This window comes from Furipterus horrens, unplaced genomic scaffold (assembly GCF_987537825.1).
Source record: "Furipterus horrens unplaced genomic scaffold, mFurHor1.1.pri manual_scaffold_7, whole genome shotgun sequence".
NCBI classification, from domain to species: Eukaryota; Metazoa; Chordata; class Mammalia; order Chiroptera; family Furipteridae; genus Furipterus; species Furipterus horrens.
Genome location: NW_028327177.1, coordinates 25805644 through 25820399, shown reverse-complemented (window position 1 = coordinate 25820399; position 14756 = coordinate 25805644). Strand labels below are relative to the sequence as shown.

Sequence of the window (14756 nt, the reverse complement as noted above, 5' to 3'; positions counted from 1 at the left end):
AGAGGTAACCCAGCAGGTGCAAAGTGGAGGAGCAAGGCTTGAGAGAACAGCCCTGAAATGATAGGATTAAACTTCTTCCTTTTTCTCCTCTTTGAAATGGTAAATAACAATGATACCAGGTGATACTATATCACATAGATTACGGTGTTGTAAGTGATTTATCGGTATAAATTTGTTCAATGTGCACAACAAACCTATGAGGTAGGTATTATTATTACCCCCATTTTACTGAAGAAGAAACAGATGAAGATGGGTTGACAGATGCTCAAGGTCACACAACTAGTAAGTCATGGGGTCAGGTCCAGCTGTAGACCCCATTTTGATCACCAACCTGTTCTGCCCTTTCTGTCTACCCTATGTTGCTCACAGGTTGCTACAGATTATAGACATGGCAATTTGTTTTGGAGAAAACCAAAAAAAAAAAAAAAAAAAAAAAAGGAAAGAAATAAAGAGAGAGAATGAATCACTTAATATATGGACTAAAAACACAAAGGAAGGGGTAAAAAGTTATTATTAATAGGAAATCAATTCATGCCCTCACTCATTAAATAATGAAAAAATATCTACTCTAATCTCATCAACTTGAATACATTAAATATACACAGCTTTTCATATTTCTATCATACCTCAATAAAGTGGTTAAAAAAAGAAGGATGAAGGGAAAATGGGCCACCTAAACCAACCAGACTGAGAAAATTAACTGTGGCTTTCAGTTCAGTATTGTATATTATACATCACAACCACAAGACCCTCATGTCTATATGCTTTTAAGATATCTGAATTGATTCATCTGGATAAAAGAGGATTTCACTTGTTTTTGTTTGAAACTTAGTTTCACATAATCAACAATATAAAGCAATTTTGCTTAGAGTAAGATATTTTTCAAAAAATTCTTAGTGGACTCTTTTTGTATTTTTCTATAATTATTTACCCATTTGATATTGTGTACAGTTTGCTGCAATTCTTGTGTCTGATAACCATAAATAAAGAGATCATCCACTTTTAGAGCTAAAAAAAGAAAAAGAAAAATTATCTACATATTACTTTTGAAAAGAAAACTAAAAATAGAAGCATATGATCCAGCAATCCCTCTTCTGGGCGCATATTCAAAGGAAATGAAATTAGTACCTAGAAGAGATATCTGTGCTCCCATATTCATTGCAGCATTGTTCACAATAGCCAAGATATAGAAATAACTTAAGTGTCCATCAGTGGAGGAATGGATAAAGAAATTGTGGTCTATATACACAATGGAGTATTATTCAGCCTTAAAAAAAGAAAGACATCCTATTATTTGCAACAACATGAATGAACATGGAGGACATTATGCCAAGTGAAATAAGCCAGACACAGAAAGAAAAAAACTTCATGATCTCATTTATATGTGGAATCTTAAAGTTAAATACATTGAAAGAGCGAGGAGAATGGTGGTTTCCAAGGTCAGGAGTTGAGGGAAATGAGAAGATATTGGTCTAAGGGTACAAAATTGCAGTTACACAGGATGAATAAGTCTAGAGATCTAATGTACAGCATGCCTATAATTAAGAACACCCTACTGAATACTGGAAATTTGCTAATAGAGTAGATTTCAGATGCATTCATCACACAAAAAATGGTAAGTATGTGAGGACATGATATGTGTGTGTGTATACACACATACACACACACATAAAAAATAATTATGTTGTGTACTTTAAGTATATATAACTTTTGTTTTCTAAAAATGGGCCTGCCCAGAACAACCACACATTTTGAGCTGCTGCTGACTATGCTTCTAATCCTGTTCCCTGAAAACATAAATTGAACTTTCCCACCCTGGGGCCTTCCTGTCTATGCTCCCTTCCCCCACTGCCCTTTCCTGTCGCTCTCCACATTCTGCCTGTCAAAACATTCTCATTGTCCCAGCTTGCTCAGGTGCCACTGTGGACACAAAGTGGTCACCTTCAGGCATGGTACCATTTCTACTAGGCCTCATTTCACAGGTGTTCACAAACTAATTTTATTCTTTCCCTTAGAATAAACAGAGGTGTCTTTTGAGCACTCCTACTATGTAATAAAAAATGTGGTCCTGTCCCTGGTTCCTAGAAGGGAGCCTCTCAAAACTTGGAATTCCCCAAGTGATAAAAGTGTGTTTGTTCCTTTTGATGGCTCCTCACTTTACACCTGAATTTATGCTGAGGTGGCGCATGGTGGGGCCCCCAGATAGTTTTGGGATGGGCCATGCTGGAAAGAACTACCATAAGATTAGAGGGCTGGGGTTTTGAACCATGTGATGTTAACCGCACTTCTAGGGAGGAAAGGGAGGTTGGACATAGAATTCAATCATGTGGCCAATAATCCAATCAATTGTGCCTACATAATGAAACCCTAATAAAAACTCTGAACACCAAAGCTTGATTGAAGTTCCTGGTTGGTGATACACATTCATGTGCAGAGGTGATACATGCTGCAGACAAGGGAGCTTTGTTTTGAGGACCCTCCCAGGCCTTACCCTACTCATTTCTTCACTCATCTGGTCCTGTTTCTTGTTTTATAATAAAATGGTGATCATAAGCATAGCACTTTTTGAGTCCTGTGAGTCACTGTAGTGAATTATTGAACCTGAGGGGTAATGGGAAGTCCTGAATTTGTAGCCAGTTGGTCAAAAGTGCAGGTGGCCTGGGAGCCACACAGCCTGTAGCCAGTGTCAAAGTGAGGGAGGTCTTGTAGAAGACTGAGCTCTTAACCTGACAGTTAGTGTCAGAATTACACTGAAACTCCCAATGGACTCTGTACACACAGAGTGAAAAAGACAAATACAGACTCTGGCCTTCACAGGGCTCACAGTCTAGCCAAGATGGCAGACACTAGCTAAGCAATTAATGTGGAGAAGCTTTGTTTGAAGTGAATTATGGGGTGTGCTGAGGGCTATGGCAGAAGGTGGCCCCTGGAACCTCAGGACATCAGGAATGGGCCTGTTTTTTATCCAATCCATTCATATTTTGCAACAATTAGGATGATGACTTTGCTATCACAGGTGCTCAATAAATTATTTCTAATTAAAATCAATGTAATAAAACAACAGAATAGAACATTTTAGATAGAGAGCAGGTGACAGCTAAGGTTGGGGGGAGGTGAGGGGGTGATAGCAGTGAGCAAAAAGGGAAAAAGGACTCATGGACATGGGCAGCAGTGTGATGATTTAGGGGGTGTAAGGGAACTAAATGGGAAAGGGAAAAATACAATAAAAATAAACTAAATTTTTTTAAAAAAGAAAATTCCTAGGTTAGTGACTCCCTCTCACCTGCCCAGGTGGACCATGTCACATACTTATAAAAACTTTCAGTAAACCATAAAACAGTGCTTTATAAATTAAGCAATTTTTAATATAGCTTCAGCTTAATTAAATATAATAATGGTGTGGGAAGGGCAAATAGCCAAGCAAATACAGAGGTGGCAAAATCAAAACTCCACACTTTAAAACATAATTAATTTTTAAAATAGTTATAGAAGATATTGAGACAATTGACAAAATTTACATTTAGATTGTGGATTAGATAATAGTCTTGCATAAATGTTAAATTTCCTAGTTTTGAGCATTGTAATATAGTTATGAAGAGAATATGCTTGATCTTAGAAAATACACACTCAAGTATTTAAGGGTAATAGGGTATAATGTCTCCACCTTACTGTCAAAGAATTCAGAGAAAAATACACACAAACACCCCTCCTACACACACACACACACACACACACACAGAACAATAAAGCAAATAAGCCACGTGCCAAAATGTAAATATGTAGAATCTAGCTAGGTAAAGGAATTGGAATTATTCGCACAATACTGTACCTAAAATATTTTAATAATTTTAAAATTGTATTACTATTTAAAAGTGCCCTCAAATCTCCACAACTCATATAATGAATAAATCACAGCTATTAATGGAGCATTGCCTACCCCCAAAGAGTCTCCTTCTGGCTAGTGTTGTATCTGAATTATGGTTTTTCTATCTTCTGCAACCAAAGCGCAGAAGAATCTCAGGCTGGTTGCATGCCAGCACAGAAAGGTAACATGTTTCAGAATTGAGTTAAAGGACTATGTTTAAATGAACCAACTTGAACCAGTTTCTCAAGGGTTTATCAAAACACAGCTGGTAGAAAGAGATACTTTTAATCAGAGTGAACTGTCCAAGGCACAAAAATCATTAACCCCCAGTTGTCTTTAAGCTACAACTGCTGCAGCAAACATTCACAAAAGGCAATTTCTTTGAAGTTGTATAGCAACTCAAGTATATGTATGTATACATAGAACATATGTTGTAGGGAGGGAGATACACACACACACACACACACACACACACACACACATCTATCCAGAAAGTATGCAGCCATGTAATACAAAAAAATAGAGACATTTATTGAAGAAAATACAAGATACAAGAAACATTGTACATAGGACAATGACTTCTCAGTCCCTTTCAAAGCAGGCACCTAGGGGCCTCACACAGTTCTCCCAATCACCATCAGCTACCCCATTGTATTTTCTTGAATCTCATGGATGGTCTGATATCTCTTCCCTTTGAAAGGTGATTTTAGTTTTGGGAAAAGCCAAAACTTTCAGGGCACCAAATCTGGGCTGTAGCGGGGCTGAGTCTCCTGGGTGATTTGATGTTTTACTAAAAAACTTTGCACGAGATGTGATGCATGAGTGGGCACATTGTCATGATGAAGCTGCCAATTAACAGTTGCCCATAGCTGCGGCCTTCTGAATCATCCAAATAATATCTGCAGAGGAATGTTCAAGCTTAACGCAAAATTGGATGCAGACTCCTTGTTCTACTCAGTCATTTTGAAGGCGATGGTCACACAGTACACATGCTCACTCAACGGCATCTACCACCCCATTGACTAGTAGGGTGAAGTCATCATTGTTCACGCATGTGCATTCCAGTCCACTCCTTGGCTCCCAGGTTACATCAATGTTGTGCAAACTATTCTCATTATATTAACAATGGTTGGACTTTTTCTGGACAGACCTCAGAGAGAGAGAGAGAGAGAGAGAACATCTACTCTGGATTATAAGACAAAGTTTACTTGGATGACAGGCAAAAAACAATATGGACAATTAGTTAAAATCTAGTCCTCTACTTAGTCTCACAGGACTGAGCAAGGAAAATGATAAAAAGAATGATATAAGGCTGAAAATTCTTTTACATAACCTATACCATTATGCACAGCTGGAAGGATATAATCATGTAACAATTACACTTCACTTTCATTCTCAAAATACATTTTACCCAAAATGCATTGCTTAATAAAATATAGAAATACCAACTGGGGAAAAGTTAATTTTGAACAAGCCATATTTAATAAAAATGTATGCCTCCCCTCCCCCAAGAAATAAATGAAAACAGGAAAGGCTTCTTCCTTAAAGGGTCTCAGAGATAAACATAGATGTTATGATAGTTAACTCACTGAGATTTATGAAAGTAACTTTGATTCTTGCATTATTGAAAAAGACCTAGTTCTGGTATATTTTAAATTATAGTTAAACAAAGAAAAAAGTTTTAAAATGAACAATGCAGTCAAATATAGACACTCTATTTAGACACAGTAATGTTAGCATAACAAGTGAGTTAAAAAAAGAAAAGGGAAAATAATTATTAAACAGATGGGTGGTGAAAAAAAAAGTTATGAGTTTTTTGTAATGCACAAAGCCTTAATCTCAAGCCAAGCAGAGATTAAGATAAACAAGAAGTTGCCCTCTACAGTGAAAAAGCATAATACCCAGGAAATCAAATGAAATCAGTCTAAAATACTGCCTGCAGTGAACATGAACTTAGCATCCTGATGCCAAACGAAATATTAAAGCAAATTCCCTATTTATAGGACTTTGTATCTTGGTGGTTGTTCAACGAATCAGGATGTATCTTGGCAAACTCACTGGCAGCCTGGAGGATATTTGTTTTCTTACCAAAAATAGTTGGAGTCTCCTAAATCGTGGAATGGACATAAAGTGATCAGAGCACTTGAGGAATTCTTCCTCAACCATAGCATCAGAGAGATCAGTCAGGAGTACAAGGCTAGGGCCCTGGTGCCTTGTCGAGCTATACAGGAACCTTCTGAACATAGTGAGAGCAATCAAAATAGTAGGCAGCACTTTGGCTATGGCATGCGAGACACATACAGATCTCCTGAGAAAAACTCGAAAACCGGGGTGGTCAGGGAAAGGAGTCTAGAGCTGAGATCTTACCAAGCTGCTGAAATGGACCCCCTAGGCTGAAATCTAGGAGGTTAAGGTATCCTACAATAGAGGCCCCCACTTGGAATCTGGTAAATTCCTTTACTGTCACCCAAAAGATGTGCATTTCCTTGCCAGAAACACTTTTCTCCTTTAGTCACGGGACCTCAGCATTGTACAATCTATGTTACCTCTGTTGAGATATCTCCATACTGTTAGGATCCTACCTGGGGCACGTTTTGCATCTCTGGGCCTCAGTCCCTCACCTATAAAATGAGAGAGTTGGACCCAATGATCTCCAAGGTCCTTTGCAGTTCTAAAAATGGAATTACAATGAGCAAATTCTGGATTCCAAACCAGAGGAATTAATTTTTGGCCTTCCACAGGCTTGGCTGTGGGTACTAGCAATCAGGATGTTTTTTCATCTGCCCAAATCTCACAGTTATGTCTAGTTAGCCAAAGATGGACCGACGGCCTCCCAACAGCTCTTAGGAAGTCCATAATCCTGTCACTGTTATCTCAGATTACTGTGGGAATTTACTTTTAGAGCATAATTGGTCACATAAACTGGAGATTTGTTATGACACCAGTCAACATAGAGAGGAGCCCAGTACAAGGAGGGACCTTCCTGGATCTCATTCAAGGAAGCTGTGTTATTAAAAGACTAAGAAAAATAAATGACACAGATGTTTTTGTCAGTTTAAGAAATAATAAGAATAATAGCTAATATTTATCGACTGTTTACCATATACCAAAACCTATTCTAGAATCTTTGCATGACTATCTCACTAAAATCTCAACTCAAGCCTATAAAAGGAATTATTATCCCCCATGTGCTCAAATGTATGAGGAAAATGGGCATGGAAAGGATAAATAATTCACCCAAGGACAGTCAGAATTAGAATTCAACCCCAGGCAATCTGGTTTCAGAGTCAGTGCCCTTCAATCAAGGTTTCATTTTAAATACAGTGGTACAGCCTATGAGGAACACCAGACCCTTGATCTTCTAGCCTGCTTTAATTTAATTCTTTTAACTTTTTATTTGGAAGCAATTTAAAAAACACAGCAATATTACAAAAAAAACTGGACATGTGAACCATCTGAAAGTAAGTTGCTGGCATTCGGCCTCGTCACCTCCATGAGTGCTTCAGCGCATTTATGCTGTAACCACAGTGCAGCCACCAAGATCTGGAAATTAATATCAAAGCATTGTTTGCATCTCATCCTCAGACCCCATCTAGGTTCACCCACTTGTCCCACTGATGTCTCTTCTCGCAAAAGGGGCCAGTTCAGAATCATGGGTAGCATTTACTTGTCATCGCTCTTTAGTCTCCTTTTAACTGCAACAGCTTCTGGATCATTCCTTGACCTGCATGAAGTTGACATTTTTTGAAGATGACAGGCTAGTTACTTTAAAGAATGGGTCTTCAAAAAAGAAAAAAAAAAAAAAAAGAATAGGTCTTCATTTGAGTTTTTCTGATGTATTCTTGTGACTGGATTCAGGTTTGGCATCTTGGGCAGGAATATCATAAAAGTGTTCTCACTGTACTTAGCAGGTGACGTAATTTTCATTTGTTGCATTATTGGTGACGTTAACTGAAGAAACCTGGCACATGAGGTATATTTACCACCAGTGTATTTCCCATTCATTTCCTATGTAATTCATAAGTATTTCATAAGAAGGTACTGTGAGACTGTAAATATTCCATCCCTCAAGACACTCTCAAGTTATTTATTCATTTATTTATATCAATAAGGTCTCATAGATTCCTGTTTTATTCATTGGGATACAATATTATCATTTTTAAATGCTCAAAGTATTTCAGATTTAGCCATGGAGAGATTCTTCAAGCTGGCTTCTATGTTCATCATCATTCTTTGAGTATCTTCTTACTTTTTTACTGAATTTTTGGCACAATATAATGGTTCATGTTCATCTTGAACCTTTCCTGCTCTAACTCTTCCAACCAGTTTGCCAAGAAGTCCTGGATTTTTTCAGTGGGAAAGGGTAGTTAGAAACCAATATCAGGGCACTAGTTGTGCTCATAGCTATTGTTCACTGCTACCATTTCCCTTCCATCGCAGTATAGACATTCTCTTCATCCATGTTTGGCTTCAATACCCCATGACTGTGCAGACACCCTCCTTACCCCACTTGGGCACCAACATCCTTCCTGAGCTACTTAAGCATCCCTCCTCTCTTCCCACGATGCCCACCCCGCATACACACTAAGTGAACACTTCCCTCGCTCAGCCCAATCTAATGGCTTTTGGACTGGATAATTCAGAAAGGACAGAGGAAGATGACTTAGCCTGACTTTAGATCATCTTGTTTGCTAATTCATTCAGGTTCACATAAAGAAACACTAAAGAGCTCCCAAATTATTAATTTTCATTTTCTGTTCATTTCCATTTAGATGCATCATTGCCCACCATACCATTTTGCTACATTCATCTGACCACTGTCCAAAAGGTAACGGTAACACCAAACAGAACAAAACTCACTGAAGTACCTGCTAGGAGACCTTTAAACATCAAAATCAGAGTTTCTTCATTCTTTTAAGAGCAGAATGCAACAAAACACACTATCCCCGGCCCATTTTCCAGGGAGAAAACATTAGTTCAAATGTTAGAGTAGGTATGCAATAAGTATGAATGGCATAAGTGAATGAAAAGTAGCTTTTATATCATTTTATGAGTACTGAGTGAGATAATAAAAGTAAAATATTTATCATAGCATCTAATACACTACAAATGAACAACATGTGGTATAATTAAAAATATTCACACATGATAAATAAAAATGCCAGGATAGCTGAGTTCTAGTCTTGGCCCCATCTCTAGCAAGCAGGGTGACTTGGGGCAAGTTATATATTCCAATGAAAGACCTGAGCCTTAGTTTCTCATATATATATATATATATATATATTTTTTTTTTTTTTTACTAGTGTAACTGTTTTAAATATAGGAATATTGTGAGTATAGCATGGGATCTGGAATAGTTCAATTCAGAGCTGATGCCATTTATGCCACTCAATAGCTAAATGACCTTGGGAAAGTCACAGGACCTCTGTATACCTTGGCTTCTCATTTGTAAAATGAAAAAGTGATAGAAAAGGAACAGTAATAATCATAAATTGAATTATTTCACTTCCCTGCTTTTAAAACCTCCAAAGGCTTTCCACTTTTCCAAACTCTTTACCTTGACCTTGAAAATCCTTCATGGCTCTTAATATACTTCACTTTTACTCTCACCAACATAGTCTGATTGCCCTGATTTGTGTTCTGTTCTTTGAATACACCAAGATCCTTCCCTTTGGGACTTTGCACTTGCTATTTATCTAAAACACTCTTCCCGTCACTCAGATCTCAGCCCAAATGACACCTCCTCAATTTAAAGCCTTCCTCTTCCACCTCAGGCATCCTCATTATACTAGCCTGTTTTATTTAACCAGAGTACTCATCACTATTTGAAATGATCACATTTGTTGATTTATTTGGTCATTGTCTATTGTTCCCACTAGAATATCAAAATATGAGTACAACCCTGGCTTCTGTGGCTCAGTGGATTGAGCATTGGCCTGAGAACCAAGTGTCGCTGGTTCGATTCCCAGTCAGGGCACATGACTAGGTTGCACGTCAGGTCCCCAGTTGGGGGCACGAGTGAGAGGCAACCACACAGTGATGTTTCTCTCCCTCTCTTTCTCCTTTCCCCTCTCTCTAAAAATAAATAAATAAATAATAAATAAAAAACATTTTTTTAAAAAATATGAGTACAGTTAGTTGCTGTAGCAGTATTCCCAGCACTTAGGCGAATAGCTGGTACACAGTAGGTATGCAATAAGTATGAATGGCATAAGTGAATGAATAGTAGCTTTTATATAATTTTATGAGTATTGAGTGAGATAATAGAAGTAAAATATTTATCATAGTATCTAATACATTGTAAATGAACAATATGTGGTATAACTAAAAATATCACACATAATAAATAAAAATACCAGGATAGCTGAGTTCTAGTCTTGGCCTCGTCTCCAGCAACCAGGGTGATTTGGGGCAAGTTATATATTCTGATGAGAGACCTGAGCCTTAGTTTCTCATCTACAAATCCTGCAGGGTGAGTTAGAGCATCTCTGAGGTCTCTTCCAGGATTTAAGTTCAATGGTTTTGCATATCTCATGGTCAAAGTTTCCAGTCTTGCACAATGGCAATTCTTAGTTGGTAAAAACTGAACTGCTGTGGCCTTAACAGCCTCTCAAAAAAGCTGATTGTGGTATTGCTGAAGTATTCCAGTTTCCATTTGCTAACTACACTTTTAGCTCAAGTTTACAAAGGGGTTTCCAGGCAACTTGCAGAGTTCTTGCACTTTCCACTGCACCTCAACACTTCCCCCATCCCTAATTTCCAGACACAAAACAGAGTCTGGCTTTAGCTTAACAGTCATCTTGCCTGGACCATAGTGAAATTTTTATCAAAACAAACCTAAGAAAAATTTTAAAAAAGCAGTAAAGGCATTTCATCCGGAAAGTCTTAGTGGAATTTCTGGACCCTGGATAAAAATCTACTATCTTGGATGTATCAGTTTATCTCCAAAGAGAGAGTTCCTAGAAACACGATTAGAGCTGAGAACTGAACTGGGGCTCATTCATTTTATTTCCAAGAAAAAAATGCAGAAGCCTACACTATCCATACAAATGCCCATGACATTCTCCTTTGTGACACTGAACTCAGTGGCTTAGCAATCATCCACCCTTGAGAAATAATTCCTGGACAACAGGTTAAAAACAAAGCAATGTGTCTCATAGACAAAGCTGTGTTGCAGCAGAGTCTGCCAAACTCAACTTGGCAGCCTGCTCTCATCTTTTTACCTTGATTGTCCAGGGGAACACACGATCTCCCTACAAAATAAATAACACAAAAGAAGAAGGATAAACATCTCTTTCCATTCAGCTTGCTCTCATTTCTTGGTTTGATTTCTCCAATCAAGCCAATTTCGCTGCTGGTCTGTTTGGTAACTAGCTCCAATCAAGTCACTTTTAATGCTTCCTATAGTCTGCTTCCCTGGTTAGTACCTGGAAAATCTCCTTTTATTTAAGTAACTTAGTCAGTTTACCCAGCAAGCCAGACATGAAAAGAATGGCTCCTTCTCATCATTGCAAAATGTCACCAGGAGAAAGGAGTCCAATTTAACACTTCTGTAGTATAGTAACAGTCTCACCGTCACCCTTTTCTCCTGCAACAGACTATGAAAATTAACGGTTGAAGCCTTGCTACTCAAGGTCCCCAGATCAGCAGCAATGGCATCACCTTCAAGCTTGCTAGAAACACAAAATCTCAGCCACTCCCCCAAATCTACTGAATCAGAATGTGCATTTATGGGATCCCCAGGTAACTGACATGCACACTAAACTTTAAGAAGCATTGTTAGAATAATGCATCTAAGGTATTTATTTCACATGAAATAAACTTATTCCCAATAAGTTCCTATTCATTTGAGAAGGAGACTAGATTATTAGGTTTGTTTCTCATAGAGCAATAACTGATCATTAATCCTATAGTCTTTTTGTGATTTTATTTTGGTCTTAGAATTCATTTTTTCTTTTTATTTAGTAGGACTTCTTATTATCCTGGAGCTGGTTAAGAAAACCAGATATAACCAGCAATGTCAATTTCCATGGTGTAAATACTTCTTCATGATCAGTTTCAAGCTACCAATGATTTTAAAATTGTCATGCAAAATTCTAGAAACTTTAATAATCAGTGTTTACAAGTTGCTAAAAACTACTTCAATACATCACTGAAAGACCCTCAGAAACGAAACCTCTTCCCAAGTCACATCCACTCCTCACTCAGACATACAAAATAAAATAACACTACGTTAGGCTTTGTAAACATACTTTGCATTATGCCCTGGCTCCCTATTAGTCTTACTAAGCACATGGGCCTAAACTTCTTTTCCTGTTTTTTAAAACTCCCTCTCATTCCTCATCCCCCATTTCTCTCACTTCATTTTCTAAATCTCCTTAATATGCACCATATTCCCCACTTCTGTTTCCTGCAGCCCATCAATTCTGGAGGCTATGCTTGAGGAAGACTGTTACTCCAGTTGCAGCTGGTATCTAACTTTCAACAATGAGAGACAGGACTGCCACAGGGTAAAACTGGCAACACAAATGGCAGGTGGAGTGGCGAACAGAATGTGAGTATTGATAGCATCTTTGAGTTGCTGGACCAACCTTTCTGAACTCACCCTTCGTATGAACTTGACATTATATGAGCTAATAAATATTCAGGTTCAACACCTGCAACTAAAAGCAAACCCAACAATGGGCCTAGAAAGAAAGTCCCTTGATGGAATAACAAGCCACATCACTGTGAAACCCAGTGAGGCTGCCACAACACAGCCCATCAAGATTCCTACCAGCCCTCGATCCTAGGAAGAGAAAAATATTTAGAAAGATATTTAGATCAACTCAGGAGTTGATCATGATGTTTCAATCTGTTACAAATATAAATTTTCTCTCACTTGAACACCAGTAATATAGTATTAGCTAAGGTAATACCAGCTGCTGTAACCAAATTTCAGTAGCTTAATCCAATTGAAGTTTATTTCTTCCTTCCAAAAATTCAAAAGCAAGGCTCTTGTTGGTGATGATTCAGGGTCCTGGGATCTTTCCATATTGTGGCTCCACCAATCTCAATGCCTGGCTTCCAAAGTTACCATGAAAAAAGATCATAAAGGGTCTGGTAAGAAGTGTGGTTGTGTGGTTGTGGGCCAAGTCTGGAAGGGGTGCACATCACTTCTGCTTGCATGCCACTGGCCATAACCCAGTGATATTTGCCACACCTAACTAAAAACAAGTGCCTGAGAAACATATTTAGCTGTGTGACCAGCTGTGTGACCAGGTTGCAAGCTTGGTGAGCAGCCAGTCAATTTCTACTACAAATAACATATGAAAACATCAAAACATTTGCATTTACAGAAATCCAAATTACTCATAAGTGAAAGACTTACCTAACTTTGAAAAGAAAAAATGAAGTCCCACAGGAAAATACGTATGTCAACACATTCTTTACATTTCATAAAATAGAAGTATTTTGGAATGAAATGAGAAACATCTGAACAACAGTGTTTCCAAAGGTTTCCTAAAGTGTTTAGAAACTGTATTTCTTCAAAAGAATAAGAAAAAAGCAATAATAGGTCAAAAGTAAAAACACATTTTTAGAAAAGATTTTCTGTTGCCTAAATTATCTGTAAAGAACAATGCTGTGCTGTTCTTCTCACATCATTATTAATATTTATTTAATTTATAAATCATTGTTTAATAAAAAGAAATAGATCATAAAGTATAAATCAATAGATTTGACTATATGAAAATGACAGCTTTGTATGTCTACAAACAGTATAAAATTAAGAAAATATTTGCAATGATTGTGACAAAAAGCTAAATCCCTAAAATATAAAGAATTTTTGCAAATAATAAAATAATGGAAAATAAATACTCTGATGAGAAAAATGGCATGATTAGATAATTCACAAAATATACATTATCAGTATGCTAAGATAGTTTGACTCAATAGCAAACAAAACCAAAAAAGGAAAAAACTTATCCATTGTTTATTGATTGAGTTGATAAACCTGCTTTTAAAGGTTAGTGTCGATGTTGACAAGAATGTGCCAAATCTAGCATTCTCATCTAGAACTGTTTGGCATAGGTATGAAGAAGCTTTAAGTTCCTTTCTGAACCAGAAATTTCATATTTGGGAGTTTACTTTAAAGAACTAATCAGAGAAGGTCACAGAAATTTCCATGCAAAGATGTACATCATAGCATTATTCTTAAGAGTGAAAGTGAAAATATTCAATGTGTCTAATAGTTGTTTAAGTAAATTGACCAGGCTTTCTACCTCCTTTCCCAAAGGGATAATACCACATCTCACTGTTTGGATTGACTATGAGACCCTATTCAACACACCCACGAAGGTCACACTTTTGAAAAATATTTAATGACATAAAATAATGTTATGTGGTAATACAAGTTAGGAAACAAAATAATCTATACTGCATGGTCCTAATTTTATAGAATATATGTATGCTGAGTGGCATACGATAGCACATGTATGGTAACAAGTAGTGGGAATGCTTGATGAAGAAAAAGAACCAGAGCTTTCAAAACAGCTGCTGAAAATTTCTGGAACAAACTAAATTCTAATTATTTCCACTTCTTATCTATCTGTTCGTGATCATATATTGGTTACTATGATATGAATTTTAAATCTTAAAACTTTGCAATGACCCATGAACAGTGTAATAACCCACAACAGAAGCTGCTAAGGAAATGTGCTGAATTTCCATTTCTGAAATAGGGCAGAAGCAACTAGGATCAAGGAATTCAAAGACAAGATGATTAAGGGAACACCTATGGGCTTTTCCACTACGTTTTGGTGAGAAAAACAATACAACTCCAAGATCATTTCTCTTTTGGTGAGGAGGCCTTCCTTCCTGGAAACCCCCATCTGGCTGGAACAAGAATCCT

At 37.3% G+C, this 14756-nt stretch overlaps 1 protein-coding gene across 4 annotated transcripts in view; it reads right to left on the bottom strand.

Annotated features, from left to right (window-relative positions):
* NCALD (neurocalcin delta) overlaps positions 1-14756 on the bottom strand; it is a 377772-nt gene that overhangs the window by 216717 nt on the left and 146299 nt on the right. The window lies entirely within an intron of this gene.